The sequence below is a fragment of the Staurois parvus genome, unplaced genomic scaffold (assembly GCF_062004578.1).
Source record: "Staurois parvus isolate SC_StPar_1 unplaced genomic scaffold, SC_StPar_1.0 ptg000122l, whole genome shotgun sequence".
NCBI classification, from domain to species: Eukaryota; Metazoa; Chordata; class Amphibia; order Anura; family Ranidae; genus Staurois; species Staurois parvus.
This window is the reverse complement of record NW_028317918.1, coordinates 14,170,460-14,180,409: the sequence shown is the minus strand read 5'-3', so window position 1 is coordinate 14,180,409 and position 9,950 is coordinate 14,170,460. Positions and strand designations below refer to the sequence as shown.

At 46.0% G+C, this 9,950-nt stretch overlaps 1 pseudogene; it reads left to right on the top strand.

Annotated features, from left to right (window-relative positions):
* Positions 1–315: 315 nt before the first annotated feature.
* On the top strand, positions 316–408 carry LOC149467148 (U2 spliceosomal RNA; annotated as a pseudogene).
* Positions 409–9,950: the final 9,542 nt, after the last annotated feature.

Genomic DNA, 9,950 nt, shown 5'->3' with positions numbered 1-9,950 from the left:
TCTCTTCGGGAGAACCCCCTTGCCTAGTACTGGATGTCCGGCTTCGGCTGGGCATAAGGAACGGTGGTCCACCAGGCCTTTTGGCCAGGAGGACCAAATGGGAACCTTGTCCCTGTCAGGAGCTTCGTGCCCCGGGGGATCGGGTGAACGGTCCAACCCTTTCGGGGGTAGGACAAACACACCCCTAAGTGCACGTTTTTCGTGTGTGTGTTTCTGCACTTGCACTTTTTTGCGGACACTTACGGGTTTTTTCGTTACAGTTCCACGTTTGCGGACTTTAAAAAAAAAAAAAAAAAAAAAAAAAAAATCAGTTTCATCGCTTCTCGGCCTTTTGGCTAAGATCAAGTGTAGTATCGACCTTGCCTTTAGGGGTGTCCCTGCTTCCAGCTAGGACGTTGACAACCACTTGCATCTATCCCAGCCATTTGGTCTGTGTGGGGTACTCTCTACTCGGCCTGGTAGGATCGTCGATTAAATTCGGCTTCACCTGCTTGCTGCTATTGGGTTTGAGGCTTAGCCCCCACACAGAACGAGTTTGTGATCTTCCCCCCCCCTTGTTCACTCTGCGTTACTACCTCCGGGCAGTAGACGCTCAATAGCCTTTTCAAAGGCTAAGCAAGAGTGAAGCCGCCGAGGAAGAAGAAGGAGTAGGAACCCGCTGAAGATCTCTTGGAAGCCCTCCTGAGAACTCCTCTGCGACAAGATGGGGAAGAACAAGCAAACCGCCAAGAAGCCGCTGACCGCCACCGCCGCCCCTGCCAAGACCCCGGGAGAAGCCCCCTCCGCCTCCACCTCCACCTCAGAACGCTCCGGCCCTGCAGAAGGTCTCCCTCCTCTGGAGCCCTGGATGAAGCAGACAGTCGTGCTGCGGCTGAAAGAGGTGGAAGGCAGAGTCCCGGACATGACCCCGGAAGTCTCCGGCAAAAAGATGATCCTGGAACAAGGATTCAGCAAGGCAGAGACCCTGTCGGTGCAGTCCTTCGTGAAAGGTATCTTCTTTATAACCTTTGTATCGTTACAGGTCTGCAGAAGGTACTGGGAGATGGTGAAGACTAGAGATGAGCGAATTATTCAAAAATTCGATTCGGCTGATTCGCCGAATTTGTGGGAGAAATTCGATTCGATGCAAATTTATTCGCTGCGAATTTAACTTATTAAAAGGGTTTCTAGGCTTCAGAGAGCCTTTATATTAGTGCAGAACACTGTACCTTTAATTTAAATGCCCTTGGAGTCTGCTGGGGAAGAGAAATAATACTGTCAGTCAGTATGACATGCAGATGAGTGCCGTCGATCTTAGAATCACCGCACACTTCACTCATTTGGGCAGTCACGGGGCACGACGAAGAAGAAGAAGAAGAATGAAAAGAAGAATGAAAAGAAGAAGAAGAAGAAGAATGAAAAGAAGAAGAAGAAGAATGAAAAGAAGAATGAAAAGAAGAAGAAGAAGAATGAAAAGAAGAATGAAAAGAAGAAGAAGAAGAATGAAAAGAAGAATGAGAAGAAGAATGAGAAGAATGAAAAGAAGAATGAAAAGAAGAATGAAAAGAAGAATGAGAAGAATGAAAAGAAGAATGAAAAGAAGAAGAAGAAGAATGAAAAGAAGAAGAAGAAGAAGAATGAAAAGAAGAATGAAAAGAAGAAGAAGAAGAATGAAAAGAAGAAGAAGAAGAATGAAAAGAAGAATGAGAGGAAGAAGAAGAAGATTGAAAAGAAGAAGAAGAAGAAGAATGAAAAGAAGAATGAGAAGAAGAATGAAAAGAAGAATGAAAAGAAGAAGAAGAAGAATGAAAAGAAGAATGAAAAGAAGAAGAAGAAGAATGAAAAGAAGAAGAAGAAGAATGAAAAGAAGAATGAGAAGAAGAATGAAAAGAAGAATGAGAAGAATGAAAAGAAGAATGAAAAGAAGAAGCATGAAAAGAAGAATGAGAAGAAGAATGAAAAGAAGAATGAAAAGAAGAATGAGAAGAATGAAAAGAAGAATGAAAAGAAGAAGAAGAATGAAAAGAAGAAGAATGAAAAGAAGAATGAAAAGAAGAAGAAGAAGAATGAAAAGAAGAAGAAGAATGAAAAGATGAAGAAGAAGAATGAAAAGAAGAATGAAAAGAAGAAGAAGAAGAATGAAAAGAAGAAGAAGAAGAATGAAAAGAAGAAGAAGAAGAATGAAAAGAAGAATGAGAAGAATGAAAAGAAGAATGAAAAGAAGAAGAAGAAGAATGAAAAGAAGAAGAAGAAGAATGAAAAGAAGAAGAAGAAGAATGAAAAGAAGAATGAAAAGAAGAAGAAGAAGAATGAAAAGAAGAATGAGAGGAAGAAGAAGAAGATTGAAAAGAAGAAGAAGAAGAAGAATGAAAAGAAGAATGAGAAGAAGAATGAAAAGAAGAATGAAAAGAAGAAGAAGAAGAATGAAAAGAAGAATGAAAAGAAGAAGAAGAAGAATGAAAAGAAGAAGAAGAAGAATGAAAAGAAGAATGAGAAGAAGAATGAAAAGAAGAATGAGAAGAATGAAAAGAAGAATGAAAAGAAGAAGCATGAAAAGAAGAATGAGAAGAAGAATGAAAAGAAGAATGAAAAGAAGAATGAGAAGAATGAAAAGAAGAATGAAAAGAAGAAGAAGAATGAAAAGAAGAAGAATGAAAAGAAGAATGAAAAGAAGAAGAAGAAGAATGAAAAGAAGAAGAAGAATGAAAAGATGAAGAAGAAGAATGAAAAGAAGAATGAAAAGAAGAAGAAGAAGAATGAAAAGAAGAAGAAGAAGAATGAAAAGAAGAAGAAGAAGAATGAAAAGAAGAATGAGAAGAATGAAAAGAAGAATGAAAAGAAGAAGAAGAAGAATGAAAAGAAGAAGAAGAAGAATGAAAAGAAGAAGAAGAAGAATGAAAAGAAGAATGAAAAGAAGAAGAAGAAGAATGAAAAGAAGAATGAAAAGAAGAAGAATGAAAAGAAGAAGAAGAAGAATGATAAGAAGAAGAAGAAGAATGAAAAGAAGAAGAATGAAAAGAAGAAGAAGAAGGATGAAAAGAAGAAGAAGAAGAATGAAAAGAAGAATGAGAAGAAGAATGAGAAGAAGAATGAAAAGAAGAATGAAAAGAAGAATGAAAAGAAGAATGAAAAGAAGAAGAAGAAGAATGAAAAGAAGAATGAAAAGAAGAAGAAGAAGAATGAAAAGAAGAAGAAGAATGAAAAGAAGAAGAAGAAGAATGAAAAGAAGAAGAAGAAGAATGAAAAGAAGAATGAAAAGAAGAAGAAGAAGAATGAAAAGAAGAATGAAAAGAAGAAGAAGAAGAAGAATGAAAAGAAGAAGAAGAATGAAAAGAAGAAGAATTAAAGTACAGCAAAAAGTGTATCTGCAGAGAGCTCCGCTATTTCTGACAGTTCTCTGACAGTTCCTTCACATTTACAGCGGTTGAAACATTGTATCTATTTATTTCCGAATAAAAACATCTGTATCCTAAATGGAAACAGATACAATGTTTCAACCGCTGTAAATGAACTGTCAGAACTGTCAGAAATAGCGGAGCTCTCTGCAGTGACACTTTTGCCGGCTGATCGGGAAGAATTTGATTCGTGCACCCGAAGTTTGCTAAAATTCGGATTCGATGCGAATCAAATTTTTCCTGATATTCGAAACGAATTCCACTTCGCCAGGTTCGATTCGCTCATCTCTAGTGAAGACCTCTGGGCCCGATTCCCCTTTCCGCAAGTTTATTGCGAATTCTCCCATTCAAAGGGACGAAAGGCGGATCACGGTGTCCATGAGGAACCCTCACGTCCCTGGAAGAGATATCGCCACCTATCTCCAGAGGTTCTGTGTCGTGTTGAAGGACCCAGTCCGGATACTAGACGCCAACGGCTTCTGGACAGGTAAGTGGGCCGTGTTTTGCAGATTGCTGAGAGATCGTCCCGCTGGAGATCTCCAACACCTGCAACAGTGCTTCTCCCTGGGAGCGTCCGCAGGACTCCTGCATTACCCGGATCAACCCCAGTCATGCCGCAGGTGCGGACAGCTGGGGCACGAGGGTAAGGATTGCCATGTGCTCTCTTGTAGGTTCTGCCGGTCTGCAGGTCATGAGACCAAGGATTGCCCGAGGTCCAAAACCTGCAATCTCTGTGGACGGTCTGAGCACGTCTACAGGGACTGCCCAGAGAGAAGCAGGATGTATGCGGGGGCCCTGAGCAAGGGCCCTGCTGCTAAACCAGAGCCACAGAAGCCTCAGAAGGACCGCAGAGGCCACAGAGGTCACCCCCCCTCTCCAGGGGAGGTAAGCACAGCCCCTGCCGACTAACCCCTTCATCTCTTTCCCATGATGGCTGAGATCTCTATCTTTTCCATTAATGTGAGGAGCATCAAGGATGTGTCTAGGAGGCAGACTGTGCTGACCTTTCTCTCCACACAGCAGAGTGATGTCTACATGCTTCAGGAGTGCGCCCTTCCCCCTCTGAGGAGGTACACTCATTTGTCCTCCCAGTGGACCCACGGTCCCTCCTACTGGTCTGGGGGTGGCGATTGCAAGTCTGCAGGGGTAGCGGTTCTTATCAGGGGAGGACGTTTCACTGTTGACTCCGTCCATGAGCTCGTCTGTGGCCGCCTTTTGGTCATAGACGGCTCGTGGGCGGGGGAGCCTGTTAGGCTCATCAACGTGTACGCCTCCCCGGAGAAGAACGCGTTTTTCCAAACCCTGCGGACGCAACTCGTCACAACGAGAACAGTAGTGATCGGCGGTGATTTTAACTGTCCGATAGAGGAGGACGGGCGCAGCTCCAGCATGTACGCAAAACTCGATGCCACCTCGAAGCTGCTCCGGGAGGTGATTGCGGAGGCTTCCTTGCAGGACGCCGTGGGATCCGTGGGGCGCGGCTCCGTGAACTACTCATGGAGCCGTCCCGACGGATCTGTGCGTTCCAGGATTGACTTTGTGCTCACCTCCAGGGCAGTCAGGCACCGCGGGTTCTCCATGGTTCCCTGCTTTTTCTCTGACCACAGGGCCATTCAGTTTTGGGGTGACCTGGGAGAGGGCTTTGCCCCGGGCCCAGGCTCCTGGAAGCTGAATTGCACCCTGCTGGACGATGAGGAACTGCTAGAGGAGCTCAGGGAAATCTACAGTGCCTGGCGAGAGGAGAAGTCTTTCTTTCCCAAGGTAAGCGACTGGTGGGAGTTCGTGAAAGTCAAGCTGCGCAGCTTCTTTCAGGCCAGGGGACGCCAGCAAGTGTGTGCCAGGAGGAGGGAACTCAGGAGATTGCAGCATCAGCTGCAGTCCCTGCAGGACCTTCATCACTGTGGCTGGGACGTGAGGCAAGACCTGGAGGACACCAAGAAGAGCTTGAAAAAGCACTTTGAGGAAGAATCCAGGCACATTGTCTTCCGTGCCAAGGTGGAGCATCTAGAGAAAGGTGAGAAGTGTAACTCTTTCTTTTTCAGGAAACTCCACTCAGGACACACACCCCTGTCGGAGCTGCGCGACAAGACTGGAACACTCCAGAAGGGGAAGGAGGCCGTGATGGAAGTGGTCAGCGACTACTACACCGACCTCTACTCCCCCAAAGAAACAAACACGGAAGCGGCCGACAGATTCTTGTCAGGTATCTCTAACGCTATTGATCCTGCAGGTTTGTCGGCCACCAACGCCCCCTTGACGTTGGAGGAGCTGCACTCTGCCGCTAAATCCTTTAGGCGGGGCAGGACCCCGGGCTGCGACGGTCTCCCAGCAGAGCTCTATGTAGCGCTGTGGGACCTCGTGGGACCGGACCTGCTCGAGCTGTACGAGGAGATGGTGGTGGAGGGCAAGATGCCTCCTTCGTTGAGGGAGGGGATGATCACGATCCTGTACAAGCATAAGGGGGAGAGATGTGACTTGAAAAATTGGCTTCCCATATCTCTCCTGAACGTGGACTACAAGATCCTCGCCAAAGTCATGGCGAACAGGCTGAAGGCTGTCATTGGACAGATCATCCACCCGGATCAGACTTGCGGCATTCCTGGCCGCAGGATTACGGACAGCCTAGCGCTCGTCCGGGACACGGTCCAATACATCAAGGACCGCCGTGTGCACGCGGCCCTGGTCAGTCTTGACCAGGAAAAGGCCTTTGACCGTGTCTCCCATGGGTTTATGTGCAGAGCCCTGCGCAGGTTTGGTCTTGGGGAAATGTTTTGTTCGTATGTGGATATTATGTATAACGATATTTGCAGTTCCGTGCAGGTGAACGGCTGGAAAACTGACCCCTTCCCGGTCCTCTCCGGGGTCAGACAAGGCTGCCCTCTTTCACCTCTGCTTTTTGTTTGCTGTATAGAGCTCTTCGCCGAATGCATCAGACGAAATCCAGAGATCGGGGGAATCACCGCACCGGGACCAGACAGAAGGGAAGTGAAATGCTCGCTCTACATGGACGACGTGACGGTGTTCTGTGCCAACCAGCGCTCCATCGACCTGCTCGTCCAGACCTGCGAGGACTTCGGCCAAGCTTCGGGGGCAAAGGTCAACTGCGGGAAGTCGGAAGTCATGCTCTTCGGAAAGTGGTTCCTGCCTTCTTCTGCATCCATGCCCTTTCGCATCAAGACAGACTTCATGAAAATTCTGGGAGTTTGGTTTGGTGTCGAGGGCGCAGCCCTGAAGTCTTGGGAGGACAGACTGGCTAAGATGCGTCAGTAATTTGGACTTTGGAGCCTCAGAGACCTCACCATCGAAGGGAAGACACTGGTACTCCGCAGCGAGATTCTCCCTGTGTTGCAGTACCTCGCCCAGGCCTGGCCCCCTCGGGTCAACACCTGTAAGGCCATCACCAGGGCGGTGTTTCACTTCATCTGGGGCTCCAAGATGGACAGAGTGAAGCGGGCAGTCATGTTCAAGGAACCCCTCAAGGGCGGTAAGGGCGTGCCCGATATCGCCACCCAACTGAGGGTGTTCTTTGGCTGCAACTGCATCCGCAGAACTTTGCCCAAAAGGATTATGGACTCTGGCGGGAACGCAATGTCTCGCTTCTTCCTGTTGCCTCTCTGGAGGTCCCTCGGGTGGGACACTTGGGATAGTTCCATCCCCTACAACTGGGACACTCCTTGGTACTACTTGGATACCTTCAAGTTCATCAGGGAGCAGGGGCTTCAGGGAGTCAAGCCTGACTTGTGGAAACCAAAGACCATTTACAAGCTCATCCGTGCAAGCGACATTTTGGAGTCGGTTCCAGGCCTGCCTTCAGACACCTGCAAGGTGGTCTGGAGGAATGTTTCTTCCAACATTCTCACCAACAGGCACAAGGACCTGGCATGGATGGCAATCCAAGGGGGGTTGCCTCTCAGGACATTTATGCATGCCAGGAACCTGAGCAGATACAGACACTGCCCTTTCTGCATCATCCATGAGGAAACGTCTCACCACGTTTTCTGGGAGTGCTCATTTGCTCAGGCCCTGTTGGGGGCCCTGGAACCTGAACTCAAGAACTTTGTACCACAGACAGCCATCACTCACTTTGGGGTGTTGAATGGACTATTCTGTGGAACTTTTTCTCTGGAGGACATTGACGGCGCCTGGCGGGTGCTGTGTTGTTTTAAGGACGCTTTATGGTGCGCCAGAAAGCGCCTCATCCACCAGCGGGAGAGGATGTCCATTGAGGACTGCCGCAGACTGATCCTCAGTCTGCTCAGAGACTATACCTTGATGGACTTTAAGGAGGAAGAGGACGTCTGAAGATTTCCCCTTCCCCCTACTCCCCCTTGCGTGTCTTTGTCCCTTCAATAAAGCTTCGGGCCTGTGTTTCCCCCCCCCCCCCCACAAACCCGATGCTTGTTGTATAGCGTAACAGTCGGCTTTCGTTTTTGCATGATTTCGTGACATTAGGAAACGTATTGTGTATTAGGATGCTATGGTTTTTGGGGTAAGCGGCGTTATGCATGACGTGTTGGTCTGGAGATTCGTCTTCCACGCACATCACGTCAGGCATCATACCGCTGAGCGAATGTATTTATTTCTGAATGTATTTATCGTATGCTTGGAACTGTATTGCAATGTAGTGCGCTGCGTCGCAGTACAGGGTGAGATGTACCCCGATTACAAAGTATCATGTTGTTTTTTATACTTCTGTAATAAAAGTATCTTTTCAATCAAAAAAAATCAGCTTCATGCCTTTGTATCCCCCTTTTTTTTTTCCCCTCCCCCACACACACCCGATGCTTATTGTAAAGTGTAACATTTGTATTTTGCATGATTTGTAATTGTAATCGTAGAAAATGTTTTCTAAGCATGCTATGGTCTCGGGGTAAGCGGTGTTATGCATGACGTGTTGGTCTGGGGATTCGTTCGCCACGCACATCACGTCAGGCATCATACCGCTGAGTGAATGTATTTATTGAATGTATTTATCTTATGCCTGGAACTATATTGCAATGCGGTGCGCTGCGTCGCAGTATAGGGTGAGATGTACCCCGATTACGTATATCGTGTTTTTTTATACTTCTGTAATAAAGTATATTTTTCAATCAAAAAAAAAAAAATCAGTTTCATGCCTTTGCCCCCCCCCCCAAGTTCTTCTTATTCTTTCCTCCCCTTTATTTTTATTCTCCTATTACATTTAGACTTTCGCATCCTGGTTTTGTATTCCTTTTTCCAGTGTCTGGTCTACCTCCTTTTGAGTTAAGTCCTATATAGCTGTTCATTTATCTTCTATCCATGGTGTTTCATATCCTCCTGTTTATCCTCTGCATCTGATGGCTGTCTAATTTGTCTTGTACCTTCTGTCTCATACTTCTGTTCTTTGTTGTCTACAATAGTCCCACCTCTCTCTTCTGCCTGTTTTGGTATATGTTCATATGTTTGCACTCCCTTCCAGATCCTGTCACTTTAATATTTCCAGATAAAGGAGTGGACTTGTCTGTTAAGTTCTGGGGCCAGCTAACAATGGTATGGCCCCAAGGAACATTGAATGTAGGAGCCTGTTTATACCAAAATCCACTGTCTATATTGCACTTACTTTTTACAAGAGATACATAAAATGTTGAGCATTGTATGCAGCTGGGTGTCGTATAGAATGATGTCTGCATAATGCTACAGCGTCCTGAAGCTAGCAAAGTAGACAACACATTTGTAAAGATATGTTTTCTTTGAAAAGCATTGGTGTGACAAGAAAACCATAATGCTGATTTGTAATTATTCCTATTTATTACTATAATTATTCAAGATTTATATAGCACCAATACTTTGTGCAGTGCTTTACAACATGATGGAAGACAATATAGTTACAATACAATTCAATACAGGAGAATTCAGAGGGTCCTGCTTATTAGAGCTTACAATCTAATAGGGATGGTCAAGTGATACAAAAGTTAATAACTGTGGAGGATGAGCTGATGGAGAAAGTGGAAATACAGTTGTTAGGTGGAGGTTGAACAGGATTCCCTGAGGAGAAGGATTTTCAGAGATCACCTAAAAGTTGACAGAGTAGGAGAGAGCTGGACGGATTGGGGTAGGGAGTTTTATAGGATGGGAGAGGCTCAGGAAAAGTCCTGGAGGTGAGAAAGGGAGGAGGTGACAAGGGAGCTAGAGAGCAGGTCTTGGGAGGAACAAAATAGTATTTTGAATTTAATTTTTTGGATGAGTGGCAGCCAATGGAGGGATTGGGAGAGGTGGTTAGCAGACACTGAATGGTTGGTAAGGTGGATGAGTCTGGCAGCAGCATTCATGCTGGACTGAAGGGAGGATAGCCTATGTAAAAGTATGCCAATCAGGAGGAAGTTGCAGTAGTCAAGGTAAGACATAACCAAGGAGAGAATTAGGAGCTTTGTGGTGTCATTGATTAGGAAGGGTGTACTTTAGAGATGTTGTGGAGGTTGAGGTGGCGATCGGATGTGGGGCCAAAAGGAAAGTTCAGAGTCCAGGAATATACCTAGCACCCTGGCATGGGTGTACAGGTTAATGGTTGTGCCATTGATCTTGACGGAGAAGTCAGGGGAAGGGGCACATGGGGGA